At 35.6% G+C, this 17,809-nt stretch overlaps 1 protein-coding gene across 4 annotated transcripts in view; it reads right to left on the reverse strand.

The window, feature by feature from the left end:
• iqsec1b (IQ motif and Sec7 domain ArfGEF 1b) overlaps nucleotides 1-17,809 on the reverse strand; it is a 349,885-nt gene that overhangs the window by 195,930 nt on the left and 136,146 nt on the right. The window lies entirely within an intron of this gene.

Consider the following 17,809-nt stretch of genomic DNA (forward strand, 5'->3'; position numbering starts at 1 on the left):
GTAGAAAAAGTTTGATAAACAATTATATTACATCATTTATAACAAGCACTACTACAGTATATACATATACAAATTAAGTAGCAAAAATTTAGTTTTCATGCCAACTTTAAGATGTCTCTCAGGTCCCTGTCACCACACAATTACAAATATGCTACAAAAATAAAACAAGGTTATGAAAAACACACATCCTCTCCCTCCAGAAAGTAGCATAATTTGCTGAAAGCTGCATTAGTTGTGTTGACATATTCAGTCACAGGCCGACTCTGCTTTATCTAATAGGAAAACATCAGAGCGCTCAATCTGCGATCGGGATGCTCACTGTTGTTTTAGGAGGTTGCCTTCTGTGTCACTTACACCTCCTCTCGGTGTGGACGGGGAGTTAATTAACTGCCTGTAGGGCTGCTGCTGTCCTCTGACAGGCACCGAGTTGGACACGTTCAGTTCCAGGGGGTGTTTATTGTGATGAATTAGTTGTGCAGACCACCTTCACAGCCCACTACCAGCATCAACTGTGTCCTTCGTCCATCCGAAATCGCAATGGAAGCTACTACTGCTTCCTACAGTTATAGTGTCATGTAAACAGTGAAATGAAACACAGTCCCAAAGTAATGAAGCACAGTCAGCACTTAAAGTACACATGAAATTGAAAACTAACCATATGATTTTGTTAGCTCACATTGCTATTTTTGTAGTGAACAATTCATCTGTGCATGCAAGCACATTATTTCTCATGGCTGGGCGGCATCATAAAACTCTTTCTAGTGAGTTGTAATATCGATCTATTTTTTCTTCTACTGTTGTTATCCTATTGCTATGTATGTTTAAGCTTTTTTTTTTCCTGGCACTGTTTGGAACTTCTGTTAATTCCCTTCTCAACCAGAGACTGCTCTATGGCTTTAAAAACTTTTTTAAACTGTATTGTTTAGACCTGTATAATATATATTTTTTAATGTTAAATGAAGTGTTGTTTACTTGTGGATGTCTGATAACTAGCGCGCTTCCGCTGAGCCAGCTGTGGTAGCTTGGCAACAGAGCCCTGACATCAACACACAGAATTTTAGCACAGCTTAGCATAGTTGTCTAACCATGCCGAGAATTCCGGGTCGAGAACGGTTTGTAATCGTGTCGCGCCATTTCAAGATCAGTAAAGAAACAACGATAACCATAACAAACTGTTCTTAGAACGGTTTGGCATGATAGTGGAAAATCGGCTTTTAAGAAGAAGAAAAAAAAACTGTTGGCTCTTGTAATATAAAACTGAAATCTAAAAATTCACTTCTTGTTTGTTCACCTGTATATTACCTGAGTTATTGGTGTCAGTTTTGACAACAAATAGAAAAGGTGAGGAGGACATGTCTGTTAGGTTGTAATAACTCTTCCAAAACAATTGTTCAGATCTTTCTTAATGAAATGCCCACTTTACAACATCCAATCAGCTTGCAGTAGAAAATAAAACAAGCCACGCCCTGTTTTCTCATTTTTTATCATTATTCAATTTCTCTAGCAACTGCATCACGACGAAGAAAAACAACAACAACGCTCGCTTATTTTCGGTTCATGTGAACTTTAAATGACGGTGGTGCACTGTAAAAAAAAAACATCTGTTAATTAATAGTTCCAGTATTTTGTGATTCACAAGTGTTTCAATACCTTTTTTAGACCTTCTCAGAATATTTTAAGACCTTATCACCACCTCAAGTTCTAATCAGTATCATACCTTTAACTTAATAAACAGTCGTTAATAACCAGTTGTAGTAAAATAAATAAATGGAGCACAACAATGCAACAGAACTTAGTAAAGCTCGAAAGAAACAAAGCTTGAAGTAATATACTACACTGTTGTTTTCAGCAACAGGCTTTAGCCACTATTTAAATTCATCTTTCTCCAACCAGGAGTATGGAAACTTACATTTTCCCATTTTGCCATCTGTTTCGCTACATGTGGAGAGCATCACATCACCTTCCCGCGTTTGTCGCAAAATACATGACAACATGCGGATGAAGAAGCTTGGCCGGACGACCCTGGCCCGAACAAATCGTGTGGATCAAGCACACCGTTGTTAATATTAGGAGGAAAATAAATATATATTTGCTTTAATTATGCCTGAGTCAAACACTAAACAATGCTTGAACAATATTTAATAACTCAAAAACACGCTTATGACTTTTAATTATTTTTTAAAGGCCTTATTTTTTTACATAATTGATTTATCAACTGTGACCCTGTGGACATCCTCTATTGACATTTTAGTAGTTTGAAATAATGTATAAAAATCCTATACAGAGAAATAAGTCCAAAATAACAGTAAATGTACTGGTAGTTTTTACAAGGTTTTTGTAGCATACTATACAACACCAACCAAAACAATCTATCACTCTAAACAATCTAAAAAAATGTTCATAAAAGTCACTTTTTACAATTTTTCAAGGTTAAAAGTTCAACATTAACGTCCCATAAAGCAATTCAAAAGCAAAAACCAACAAACAAACAAACAAACAAAAACAAAAACGCTAATTGATTTAAATTTTTAAGTTTTTTTTTGAGAGACTACAGTGACTACTGCTTAACTTATAGACACCATATCACATCAATTTCAGAGACTGTGGTTTAGTGGTTAAAATAATAATTCAATATATACATTTTGTAACCCGTGACCTGCATTACCATAAGCATGTTTCAGAATGTCATGCTGTCATTGTCAATGATATGCTGTACATTTTTCTATTTTACAAGCTGTTCTCTAATGAACGAGGATAATGGGGGTCTGTGTGTCTGAATGGAATGAGATATGAAGTGCTGCTGACCTACAGAAGACCCTCTCTGTCCTTTCATGAAGCATCGCTCCACTGCAAACTGTCCCTGCCCTTCACCAGCAATCAGTCAAGACACACACACACCCCCACACACACACCCCCACACACACACCCCCACACACACACACACACACACACACACACACACACACACACACACACACACACACACACACACACACACACACACACATACACACACACACACACACACACACACACACTTGAGCCAATATCCAGTCCTTTGAGGACCTGAAGGCCAAATAAACATGGGTCAGGATTTATGGTATTATTGCAACACACTTACATAACATAAATAGACAACATAATGTACTGTATCTGTGAAGTAATCCAGATGCACTATACATTTATTCAAGCCCTTTCTGATATTGGCCATTTTGAGTGGAAGTAAATGAGATTGATTAAGTTAAAATTAGAATATTAGTTAAAAAAGAACAGTTCACTAGCTGAAAGAAAGAATAATGAATATAAACAAAAGAAATAATACACATGGCATTTAAATAACATAGTAATGAGAGAACAATAATAAAGTCTACAAGATAATAAAGCGTAAACATGGTTTTCTTAAAATAAAGTGAACTATTTTTTGTAGCTTTTCATTAACAATTATAGAAATAAAATAAATAAAATAATATACAAACTACGAGATAAATAAATAGATGGACGGATGGACAGACAGACAGACAGACCAACAGATAAATAAATAAATAAGTAATATATTTATTATAAGAAAATAGAGCGAAGCTTGAATGATAAAAATAAAAATAAGCTTGACTGATATTATTAAAATACATAAAACATGATAAACAAATAAAGAAATTAATTAATAAATAATAATACCACATGCTATTTGTTTGTCAAATTAACATGGAAGTTAAGTGGAATTAACATTACTACTTAATACATTTTTGTGAATCTTTGTTTCATTTATTATTATTCATCCGAGTTAAAACAAGTTTAGTAAAATAGCCAAATATGATTTAAAAAGTAAAAATCACAAACAAACAAAAATAATAATTATTATCATTTAATATACATATTTATTTACCTTGGAAATGCAATTATGCAAATCGTGCTGTTCGAGTGAGTGTTGCTTTAAATTCAAATGAGATTGTGCTCCAAGTCCTTTTTTTAATAGAGGGGGAGCTATAAATGCCTATGTGTCAGCATACCTGCAGATTTAAAACTTTAACTGCAGATGGCTGCTTCTTACTCAGGGCTGTTTATGCTAATAAGGAAGAAATTATCACTAATGGGCGGGGCTTTCCCACTCTTATGACATGTACAAAGGGAGAATGTCAATTAAAGTTATTCTACAAACTGTTTTTATAGTGTGATTATAAATAGCAGAGTTAATTCATTTTTAACCATTAGAAGCTGTCTATATTGCTGCCACACAACTGTTTGAATCCATTTATAAAAGTGATATTTGCATAATAGGTCCCCATTTTAAGCTTATTTACATTTATTTCTCAAATCCTTACACTTTCATACAATGCTCCAGTCAAAAAAGAAGTGTGCGTCAGGCATAAACGTCAAGCTGTGCGTGACAACCAAGAATCAATCACTTCTATAACACAAATATTGTATAATAACCAGTGATGTCTCAAATGAAACTCTCACTCCAGACTCCAAGCGCATATTTACATAGTCTGATAGCATTACAAAGAGCGTTTGGGAATCAAAGCAGCGCGTCTTTTATCTTTTTAGGGTTTGTTGTGTGGAAGAAGAAGAGTTAGCATGCTGTGGTCTATTAGCGGTTTCCAGTGAAGCTCGACTGTTGATGAAATCCTTCCTCCTGTGGCGACAAGCTGAGACGTTATTTAGACAAACCCCACAGACTGGGCCAGTACAGCGACTGTCACGGCTGACAACAGACCAACTGCCGCACAGAAAAGACAATTTCCAGCGCTCAAACTGACAAACTTTTCTTCTTAGTACTTCTTAAGTCTCTGTAGAGCCGATGACAGGTATTACGTACAGTACAGTCACTACTTACACTGTAAAAAAATCTTGCTGCCTTAAATTTTTTAGTTGTATTAAATGATCTTTTCTAGTCATCTCAACTTACATTAATCAAACTGATTAAACACGTCAGGTTAAACATTGTATAGCTTAAAACATTTAGTTGAGACCTGATTAACTGATTAAAATAAATGAACACAACATAAATAGATTTGTTGTCTTTACTTTTTGTCATTTTTTTTTACAGTGTATAACATCATAATGGAGGAAATTGCACTTTTTAAATATATGCTAATTCCTGGCTAAATTTACACCTGGTATCGAGGTGTGCTTTTATTGTCGTCAATCTGATCACAATTGGATAACCCAGGGTTGCCAGGTCCAAGGAAATTTTCCAGCCCAATAACAACTCAAAACCTACACAACAGCAATGAAAAGAAACAATTTTCCTCCACCTTTTCCAATCAGATTCAATTAGATTTCCAACAAAAGGAAAGGTTTACCATATATTTTCTGGCTATATTTTGTGGGCCAAATTTTGTGGGAAAGCTGTACACTTGGCAACGCTGGGATGATGAAAAATTCAGGATTTTGAAATGTTTTGAGCTTGTCCACATTTCTCCACAGCCAAAGAATGTCAAAAAAGATCAAAGGTCAAATAGCAAAATAAATAAAATTTTTATGTCAACAAAATAAAAAATAATCAAAAAAGGAATACACATGACTACAGATAACATTTTTGAAATATGACCGCATTTGTGAACTGCTAGATTTCTGAAATACAGGTTTGGGAATTAATTATTTCATGTAAAAATTAATAAATGTGATCAATTTACTGAATCAATTTAATTTATGGAAAGCAAGATGGATCGATGGGATTTCAGTCAACAAAATAGCGTACGATTGGCAATTTTGCATGATAAACAACACACAAACCCTTGCATATAATGAATGATTATTTGAACCCCTCACGGGCCATTTTATTAGGTATACCAGTCCAACTGCATGTTAACGCGAATTTTTAATCAGCCAATCACATGGCAGCAACTCAATGCATTTAGGCATGTAAACATGGTAAGGAGATAATCTGCTGCAGTTCAAACCGAGCATTAGAATGGGAAAGAAAGGTGATTTAAGTGACTTTGAACATGGCAAAGTTGTCTGTGCCAGACGGGCTGGCTTGAGTATTTCACAAACTGAAAAGGAAACAGGGATTTTCACGCACAACCATCTCTAAGATTTACAGAGAATTGTCAGAAAAAGAGAAAATGTCCAGTGAGCTGCATTTTCTGATGGCTATTTCCAGCAGGTTAACACACCATGTTATGAAATGTGAATCATCACAAACTGGTTTCTTGAATATGACAATAAGTTCACTATACTCAAATGGGCTCCACATTCACGAAATCTCAATCCAACAGAGCACCTTTGGGATGGTCGAACGGGAGATTTGTATCATGGATGTGTAGCTGAAAAATCTGCAGCAACTGTGTGAAGCTCTCATGTCAATATGGACCAATCAGTACCTTGTTGAATCTATGCAACAAAGGATTAAGGCAGTTGTAAATGCAAAGTGTCCAACTCTGTACTAGTAAAGGTGTACCTAATAAAGTGGCCAGAGAGTCTACTTGTTAATTTAGAATAATTGTAGACAACCATGTGTATAAATGTTAAAACTGAAGATAAAATATATCTATTTAGAACTGATGGAAATAAGTGGGAAATAAAATAATCAGTACATACTGTATTTGTACAGGGGCGAGGCAGTGGCGCAGTAGGTAGTGCTGTCGCCTCACAGAAAGAAGGTCGCTGGGTCGCTGGTTCGAACCTTGGCTCAGTTCCCGTTTCTGTGTGGAGTTTGCATGTTCTCCCTGCCTTTGCGTGGGTTTCCTCCGGGTCCTCCGGTTTCCCCCACAGTCCAAAGACATGCGGTACAGGTGAATTGGGTAAGCTAAATTGGGTAAGCTAAATTGTCCGTATGTATGAGTGTGTGTGTGAATGTGTGTGTGTGGATGTTTCCCAGAGATGGGTTGCGACTGGAAGGGCATCCGCTGCGTAAAAACTTGCTGGATAAGTTGGTGGTTCATTCCGCTGTGGCAACCCCGGATTCATAAAGGGACTAAGCCGACAAGAAAATGAATGAATGTATTTGTACAATACAAACATTACTCAAATTTGTTTTTTGTTTTTTATCAGTTTGAGATTCTTTTTATCATTTTGAACACAAAAGAGGATATTTTGCAGAATGGTGGAAACCTGTAACTATTGACTTTCATAGTAGGAAAACAAATACTATGGAAATCATTGGCGGCCAACATCCTGTAAATATCTTCTTTTGTGTGCAACAGCACAAAAGAGACGCATCTAAACATCAGGTGTAAACAGAAATGTGTTTCCCTTGTCTACTTGTGATACCATCCACCATTTATTCTTCTTCAGAAATGTGTGTGGCACAGTGCAGATGTAAAATATGGTAAGGGAACAGAAACATGAGGTCGTGATATAACAGGGATGGATGTGTAAGCTGAGGAGTTAAGATCAAAGTATCCTGGATGTGAATGTCTGCCCAGAGGATTGGAGCAGAGAAACCTCCTGCTTTACCCAGCATGCATACTGATGTATTCTACACTAAACCACTGCCTTTAATGGACACACTAAATCCCCTGGGAGATCCAGAGGGCGGAGACAGATTTACTAGACATATACAGTACAGACAGAGCAGCAGCAATGAATTCTTCTTCGTCATTACAGTGGTTATGTTTGCAAGGGAATACTACAGCATAGTACAATTGTTATTAACTATATACAATTAACTTTAACTTTTTTTTTCAGAATGCAACTCTAAATTGAATATAATCATTTGTATTTACTATACACTGCACTGAAACATTTTTAATTGCATGCAATGTGCAATGGTGAAAAAGTATATTTATATTGTATAAGCACTCACCGGCCACTTTATTAGGTATACCTGTCCAATTGCATGTTAACGCAAATTTCTAATCAGCCAATCACATGGCAGCGACTCAATGCATTTAGGCATGTGGACATGGTCAAGATGATCTGCTGCAGTCCAACCAAGCATCAGGATGAGGAAGAAAGGTGATTTAAGTGACTTTGAATGTGGCATGGTTGTTGGTGCCAGACAGGCTAGTCTAAGTACTTCAGAAACAGCTATTCCCTATTGGGATTTTCAACCACAACCATCTCTAAGGTTTACAGAGACTGGTCTGAAAAAGAGAAAATATCCAGTGAGTGGCAGTTCTGTGGGTGCAAATGCCCTGTTGATACCAGAGGTCAGATAAGAAGACGACCAGACTGGTAGCAACAGTAATTTAAATATCCACTCGTCATAAACAAGGTATGCAGAAGAGCATTGCTGAACACAGAATACGTCCAACTTTGAATCGGATGGGCTACAGCAGCAGAAGACCACACCAGGTGCCACTCCTGTCAGCTAAAGACAGGCTTAAATTTGCACAGGCTCACCAAAATTGAGCAACGATGATTGGAAAAACATTGCCTGGTCTGATGAGTCTCAATTTCTGCTGCAACATTTGGATGATTGGGTCCAAATTTGGTGTCAACAACATGAAAGCATGGATCAATCCTGCCTTGTATCAACGGTTCAGGTTGCTGGTGGTGGTGTAATGGTGTGCGGGATATTTTCTTGGCACATTTTGTGCCCATTAGTACCAATTGAGCATCGTGTCAATGCCACAGCCTGAGTGTTGTTGCTGACTGTGTCCATCCCTTTATGACTAGTGTACTCATCTTTGGAAGGCTACTTCAGGAAGGATAACATGCCATGTCATAAAGTGCAAATCATGTCAGACTGGTTTCTTGAACATGACAATGAGTTCACCCTACTCAAATGGCCTCCACAGTCACCAGAGCATAATAGATCACCTTTGGGATGTGGTGGAGCGGGAGATTCGCATCATGGATGTGCAGCTGACAAATCTACGTGAAGCTTTCTTGTCAATATGGACCCAAATCTCTGAGAAATATTTCCAGTACCTTGCTGAATCTATACCACAAAGAATTAAGGCAGTTCTGAAGGCAAAAGGGGGTCCAACCCAGTACTAGTAGGGTGTACCTAATAAAGTGGCCGGTGATTGTAGCATTAGTCACATGATCTTATTTTATTCACAATATTTTTTTTTCTTTATATACATACATATTCACACACAGTCTAAATTAATTTTAAGAAATTGCAACTTTAAAAATAATCTAGTAAAAGAAAAGGAAATAAAAATATGTTTAAAAATGTCTCTGGTGTTATTCATTGAGGTTATTTTTAAAATGCAACACTAAAAATTGTTCATCATAGACTGCACTAAATACATAATATTTCAAACATTAAATAGTATGCATGATGCAATAATGAAAATTTCAAAATGCAGTATGCTAAACAGTTGTCAAGATGACCTCAATAAGTCAGACTGCATTTAGCTAGTGGCATCTAGTTTTAGTTTAGTTTTATCTAATGTAACCTGCATTTCATTTGTTGATTTGAGTAAAAAAGACATATTAAATTACAACTGATATTATTTTTTTTTAAATCTAAACAAAACGAAGAAAAAAAAACAAAATCAATGTGTTTTGTGCAGCAGATAGTATTACACATACAATTCAAAACTATCAGGATAGCATCTAGGTTCCACTATAGATCACATATTCCATGCATACTCAAAGGCTGTACACTATGCATAGTGCACATACTGCAAAAGCATATTATGCAGTATATAGTAGTACAGCCTTACGCAACTGGTCGCGACTCCAAAACAATGGAATGACACAACAGGAGACTTGCCAGTTGCAGTTTAGATCCATGTCTGTCTAGTGTACAATCACCTTACAGCATTTTTCCGACAGAAACCGCCACTATTGATCTCATCCGAGTGGAGTCCTTGATTACTAATATGAGGCTGCTGCAATTAAGAACCCGCTTGTTGAAGTTCAGAGGCTATAATTTGCATGCTAATATGTAGCAGAGGCTAGAATCTTCTTTTATAGTGTCTAAAAATCAACAGTGGCCTTTAAACGTAATTGCATTCTTGATACAGAATGTGTTTATTACCTTGTTAGCCGGGAATGAAGTATTGAAGAGTGGCAAAACAATACTATTTGAGGCTAGATTTTCAGAAACGGCCAGCATGATAGTCTTAGATTGTGTATTTGGAATTGTGCTTGTGTGCCTGATCAATACTCATTTCCTTTGTGCTTTGTCAATTCCCAGAGCCATGTCAATTTTCAACCAGGCTCATTGGAAAAATGTGCATCTACTGTATCTAAGCTACAAAACACCTATACACTACAGAACATACAACTGACTGCAGTTTATATGCGAGATGAACAGTAAAATGACAACAACTTTCACTCTTTTGCACTCAAATTATAATTACATTCCTTTTCACTCATATTATAATCATAGATGCAAATTGAGAAGCTTAAAATAGACTACGGATATTTCTACAGGTTCAGTTTGTACACTAGCATACTACCGTATGTTTTGAAAATGTCATATTCAGTGAGTGTTTTAGTTGAAACTGTCAAACATAATGATTGTTTCACTGGTGTAATATTGATTAGCCAATAATAGCGGTAAGCAAACACACAAGAAACCAAACAATTTATTGTTCTTTGAATATGTCAATCAAGCAATATTGGGTTGCCGTGCAACACAAACAGATAAAAAAATCTATATGCATGTTGATGTAGCTTCATATCTTTCACGCAGGGTTGCCAGGTCCAAGATAAAAATTCCAGCTAAATCACAACTCAAAACCCACCCAAAATGAATATAAAGTAGTCCATTTTTACTCTGTCCATTCAGAGTCCACTGCTGGATTCCCACAAAGGGAAATCTTTACGATATTTTGTGATACACTTGTAGATGTGCTAAGAGTAACTAACCTTACTCACATTAAACAACAGTACCTGTTTCAAATGTGTTTATAACAGATGCTCTGCTCATATGTGACCTGCTATTAGACATGTATTTGCTCAGTTACAGTCTTTGGGTTGCCAGGTGTTAATTTCAGGATCAAAATCCTTTAAAAGCAAGTCACATTATAAAAATATCACCCTAAAAACAAACTTTGCCTGCCAAAACTGTTTTCACATAACCTTGAATGCCTAATTACAGTTGTATGCACACACACACATATCTATAGCGATGCAACGATTAACCACTTTTAATTCCTCACAGTTAATTAATCTTAAAGGTTTCTCAACACCAGAATATGGAACAAAACTGCTGCAACTAAAAGTTATGGCAACTGTGCTCTAGTTTAAAGATCCAAACTTGTACACTGAGGTTAATACACATGCACACCGGATTAATTATGGCTTAGTCTAACTAAGGGCCATTTACATACTGCATCTTTTACGTGCACAAGTTCGCTATTTCCAATGCATGCGCAGCGATGCGCTTGCACTTTCCAGGCACACCTAGTGGAGAGCATCTAAACTTATACCGCAAGTGCACCTCCAATCACGTGACAAGAACTAATCGAGTTGGGATGCGTTTTCCAAACAAAGATGTGCTTCGCAGCTGAACTATCATAGTACGATGCATCGTTTGGGAAAAGAACGATGTAGCGACGAGTGTTTCCCTAAACCCTTAGTTTCTCTGTTGCAGATCCATTGTTATTAATTATATTATATCTCATTAATTATAACCTAAAACGTCTATAATGACGCTCTAAACGGGGTAATAACAACTTCTTTAGAGAAGTACTTCAGAATGTCTTTGTGCATATTATATTGTTTTACACGCACGCGCATTTAAAAAAAATCAATGTTAGTTTTGTTAAAAACATGCACTCGTTTTTCATATTAATAGAAAAAATGAAAATGGAACATATAAAGCCCATGTTTCCTTTATAAATAATATTGAGAACATTACATATTCTATTCTAAAACATAAAATCACTACAAAAGCTAACACGTATTATAATATCATATTCTAAGCTTTGTAGAGGTAACATAAATTCCGCTTTTAAATAATAGATCACCTATAGCTTTCGTCATCAGCCACGGCTGTGTTCAAAATGACATTAAGGTTTTCTAAGTGCACTGCAAAGGGAGCACAATTGTCAACGTGAAGATCGCTAAAACTGAACTGTAAAAATGTTTTGAAAGCAAATTACACCTAAGAGAGATGACTTAAGTTTTTTTTAAATGTTAGAATGTTCTGATCGAATAGAGCATAAGAAGAAAAACTGGGGATAGAACACAGCCATGTTTCTAGCTACAGCTCTAGAGGTGTAGTTGCAAGCAAACAAGTTTGTGACCCAATTTGTGGATGTTCTTTAGAACGATGGATGTTAAATGCTAAATCAACGAACTATGTTTGAAACAATAGAACTTGCGACCTTAGTTGGCTAATGATGGTTTTCGGAAACCCTCCCCAGCTTATTACTTTGTGCTATGAAAATACCAAACAATTTTGTAATAGTTGTTTAAAAGTGCCTCAGCAGCTTTTGACTACTTTTTAAAAGGGGAAATACTTAGCTAATATGTAGCTAATACAAATTTTTAATTCTTATTTTTATTTATTAATTATCAGTGTTTGATAATAAAACTATGATTTTTGTTTAAATGTAAAAATAATCACTTATTTTTAAGCCCAAAAATAAATTGACTATTGTTTGTTTTTATTTTTATTTTGTGCTGCATTAATTGGTTATTGAGCCACAACAAACAACACTTAAAAATATAATGAGTTTCTATGTGATTTACTAAAATAGTAGTGTTTTGAAATTAATGAATGCATAATAATCGTGATAACCGTGAAACTGTGATTATTCTTCACGACTACAATCGAATGACCAAAATCATTGCATCTCCACCCATACTATAAAAGTCAATGGATTTTTAAAAGTCAATGGTTTTTCGAAATTATCTCCTGCTGTGTTCAACAGAAGAAATAAACTCAAACTTTGTGACAAGTGAAGGGTGAGTAAAGGATTAAAGAATGTTAAATTTTGGGGGAATCATCCTCTTTAAAACTCATAAAAACAATTTGGTTCCCACATGCTACCCACAGTTTAATTTTGGCAAAATGCAGAGCTTCTTAACAAAGTCATTGCTAGTCTTACCATTTTGCTTTCATTTACAGGCCCGAGCTCATGCTTCCACACTTTAATATTCTTTCATTTCATCTTCTTATCATTGGCTTCACTGCATGGCTCATGCTAAGTCTGATCTCATAAAACCAAGATTGAGAGATCTCTGAACGCTCCACCCAACTGTTTGAGTCCAAGATCCCGCGGGATGACCGGTATTATTTGTAGTTGTGCTCTAAGCCTGACATGTTACCGCAATCCGTGGTCAGCGGCAGTTAATGTACAGGGACGTCTCGAAAGCCCTCGCGGTAATCACTAATGTTTATCAGATCCCGTCATCTCCAAAGCTAATTAAAAATCATCAAACAAGGCTAAACAACAGAGCTAATTAACAGGACACAGAATAACAACTCTCCACGGACGACAGGCTACCATGAATTTTCATACAAACTAGCAGAGCCTTCATGAGACATTTTTCAATGCACTAGCGGCTATGCTACTATGCTAACACATACTGTGAATGAAACCAGGGCCTGTCAATGAAACTAAGCTGGTAAGACTAGCAATGACTTTCTTAAGAAGCTCTTCATTTTGCCTTAATTAAACTGTGGGTAGCATGTGGGAACCAAACTGTTTTTATGAGTTTGTTATGCTAAAACACACACACACACACACACACACACGCACACACACACGCACAAAGAAATTTAAGTTGCGTTAGTTAGCAAGCTATATTGTGAAAAGTTTTCTAGCATGTAGCAATTTATTTTGCATGTAGCAATTTAGTCTATCTTTTAACTAGTTAAATTAGTTGCTTATTAGTTGCGTTTTGTGTTGGGACAACATGATGGAATTGTGTTCGTCCAACTACATTTTGTAATAGTTGTATGTATGGATTTGTAGTTCCCAGCATGCTTTGTGTGGGATTGAATTAAGAGAGGGATTTGTTGACAATAAAATTAATCTTAGGTGGGTAAAGTTAATATAAAGACTTGTTAGAGTTTAATCTTTACTTTAGGTTGAAGATTTAGAAGACTTTCATATAATGCTTTTTAAGATTATTATTTTTTAAGTTTTAAGATTACCACCCGGCAGAAGCACCCATGCTTTGTGTGTTGGCAGCTTAATTAGCAAAAATGAAGTTTGGTGCTTTGTCTAGTGATCAGTAACTGTCCTAAAATTAGTTCTGAGATCAGTCTCTGGTCTCAATCAACTGTATATGTAACTCATGAAATATGCTAAAATAATGTCCTTTTTAGTTTATTTAGGATAAGTTCAAATAAAGCTAAGACTTCGGGCCCTATCATACACCCGATGCAATGTGGCCGCAAATGTTGTTTGCTTGTTTCAGCTTGGCGCAAGAGTCGTTTTGACGTTTTGTGCCACGCTGTTTAAATAGAAAATGCATTTGCGCTCATATATGCACCCATAGGTGTTCTGGTCTAAAAAGGAAGGCATTCTGAGGCGCATTGCTGGCGTGTTAAATTTTTTCAATGTACTAGCGGCTATGCTACTATGCTAACACATACTGTGAATATTATGGGACGTACTGTGAGAAATTTCTTGTTCTGTTAAACATCCTTTGGGATGATACTTAAAAAAGAAACTAATAAATAAATCACAGAAGGGCTAATCATTTTGACTTCGACTGTAAATAATTTCTTTAATTTAAAATGTAATTATTGTGCATTTGTTAATATTAGCAGCATTAGCTATCCACATTTAAGTTCAGCCAGCCAGTACTGTCATTAGGCCATCAAAGAGAGCTGACAGAAAGTGAATGATGTGGTGTTTAAAAAGAGAAAAAAAGCATGTCATTCAAATTCTATACTTTATGCTCATCCATTTAACCTGCCACTGTAAATTCCAGCACCATACGACATGTCACACAATCAGTGGCTCGGCACCCGACTGCTCCACAGCGGGGGGAATCTGTGTGTTTCTTCATTTTCCATTTGAGTGCTCCATCAGACACAGGAGGTCCGCTCTTACCGTAGCCACAAAGAAGGAGTGTCACAGAACTGCTGTGGCCCAGTCATAGCAGACACATCTATTAAACCAACACGGGCGTGTGTTTTTCAGCAATCAGCTCTACACACTGCTTTAGTGGGAGCGTGACGATTTGCATAACCTGACACAAGGCCATATAGTAAATGTGTGTGGAGAATAAGTAAAAGAGATGCACCAACTGACAGCCAGAAATCAGAAGCTCCAAACATATGACTGACAACCAGCTTTTAGTTTGTTTTTATGCAGCCAATCTGTTACTTACCAGCAAACAAACTACACAGCAGTGATTGTAACATCACTGGCTCATTGAAATACATGCTTCAGCCTACATGTTTGTGAAAGTGCAAAAACATATTTCAATATACAGTTGAAGTCAGATTTAATAGTCCACCCTATATTTCTTCCCCAAATTCAGTTTAACAATAAGAAGATTTTTTCAACATATTTCGAACCATAATAGTTTTTATCATTTACTACTAATAATAGATTTATTATATCTTTGCCATAATGACAATACATAATGTTTTACTATATTTTATAAGACATTTCCAGGCTTAGTTTAATTAAGCAAGTTAGGGTTATTAGGCAAGTCATTGTTTAACAGTGGCTTTGTACTGTTGACAATCAAAAAAACATAAATATATTGTTCAACGGGCTAATAATATTGACCTTAAAATGGTTTTTAAAAAACTAAGAACACATTTTATTTTAGTCAAAATAAAACAAATAATAAGAAAAAAATTATCTACAATACTGCAGAAAGTTCCTTTCTATGTTAATCATAATTTGGGAAATATTTGAAAAAGATTGTTTAAAAAATTACTAATAATTTTGACTTTAACAGTATGTTTGACTGCAGTTTGTAGGTACATTTTTTGTTTCTTTTCAAACTAAAAATGTAAATACCACAACAATATGTTTTCTAATTTCTGTGGAACTTATATACAATAATAATAATAAATTTGTTCTGATATGAGCTATAAGCCAACATTAGACATAATCGCATTATTGCGATTAAATTACTGCTGCTTGTTCAAACGACCTGTTTAAAATGAGCTGAAACAACAGAATTCTTGTAATTTCTTTGGCCAATTCATTTGTTTTATGTTCAATCCACTTAAATTTGTAAACCATTAAGTTAACCTAAGCGTTTTGTGTTGGGACAACATGATGGGACTGTGTTCGTCCAACTACATGTTTTAGTAGTTGTATGTATGGATTTGTAGTTCCCAGCATGCTTTGTGTGGGATTGAATTAAGAGAGGGATTTGTTGACAAAAAAAAATAATCTTAGGTGGGTAAAGTTAATATAAAGACTTGTTAGAGTTTAATCTTTACTTTAGGTTGAAGATTTAGAAGACTTTCATATAATGCTTTGAGTTTTAAGATTACCACCCTGCAGAAGCACCCATGCTTTGTGTGTTGGCAGCTTAATTAGCAAAAATTAAGTTTGGTGCTTTGTCTAGTGACCAGTAACTGTCCTAAAATGAGTTCTGAGATCAGTCTCTGGTCTCAATCAACTGTATATGTAACTCATGAAATATGCTAAAATAATGTCCTTTTTAGTTTATTTAGGATAATTTCAAATAAAGCTAAGACTTCGGGCCCTATCATACACCCGATGCAATGTGGACGCAATTGTTGTTTGCTTGTTTCAGCTTGGCGCAAGAGTTGTTTTGACGTTTTGTGCCACGCTGTTTAAATAGAAAATGCATTTGCGCTCATATATGCACCCATAGGTGTTCTGGTCTAAAAAGGAAGGCATTCTGAGGCGCATTGCTGGCGTGTTGTTATTTTGAGAAACTACTGTATATTAGATTTTTCAAAAGACCAGAACAAAGCCAGTCTATTGTCCAACGCAGGACAACGCACTGCTTAATACACACAAGATGTAGAGCAATACGCATATATCTTTACATATGAAAAAGAATAAATATATTAAGGATATATAGAATATAATAAGGATATATATAGGATATAAATATAAATAATTAAAATATTACAAAACATTATTTTCTAGCCTACATAAATTTAAAAACCATACTTTCATGCCTTCTTCATCTCGGGGGGCTTTTTCAGTTTATTTGTGACAATTTGCTTTTGTATAGTATCATTATTAGCAGTATTATTTATTATATCCATATTTATATTTGTTTTATTAAAAACAAGCTTAGATTTGCCCACCTGTCAGGTTTTAGACCATATGGGGCACAGCATGTGTATTTGAATATAACTGAGTTTTTTGACCACACTTCGTTATTATTGTTCATTCGTTTGCGGGACATTAGAACTGAAATTATAAATAGTTTTGAAACAAATCTTTGCACTTAACAAACCAAATTAATTATTTATAGGCTAATTAATGTCTGTGCATAAAAGGTTTCCCTATCCACGAGAGCGAAAGTATAATGAGAGGTCTTATCTCTCAGTCTCGCGCTGCAGATGCTCTGTTTAACTGTTTTCTTGCTGGTGAAACACTCAATTTTTCCACTTACAAAGTCATCATGTAAATAGCAAATGCACCATGCCACGACGCAACTGGCTCTTAAAGGGAACCCTTTTAGACTATGCGCCATGACGCAAAGTGGATTTTTGCGTCCTTATAATAGCAAAAGTGGATTCTGACACGCCCTGAATCCGTTTGCGCCCTGCGCTTTGCATTTTGCGCATGGACCGTCAAAAAAGAGCCCTTTAAGTTATGTAAAAATATAAATGTATTCAAACTTTTAATTGATAAAATCATGTTGGAACAACTTAATTGTGTTTAACTGTTTAAATATTTTTTTTAGTTAGTGCTAAAAAAATTTATTGGCTGGAAACCCTGCCCTCAATTAAATTGAGTTTATCAGTTTTTTTTTATTATTTAGTTTTTTTTAGTGCTGTTTAGTTGCTTATAATGCATATAAAGATACTTTATCAACAATT

The sequence above is a fragment of the Danio rerio genome, chromosome 11, assembly GCF_049306965.1.
Source record: "Danio rerio strain Tuebingen ecotype United States chromosome 11, GRCz12tu, whole genome shotgun sequence".
Classification (NCBI taxonomy): domain Eukaryota; kingdom Metazoa; phylum Chordata; class Actinopteri; order Cypriniformes; family Danionidae; genus Danio; species Danio rerio.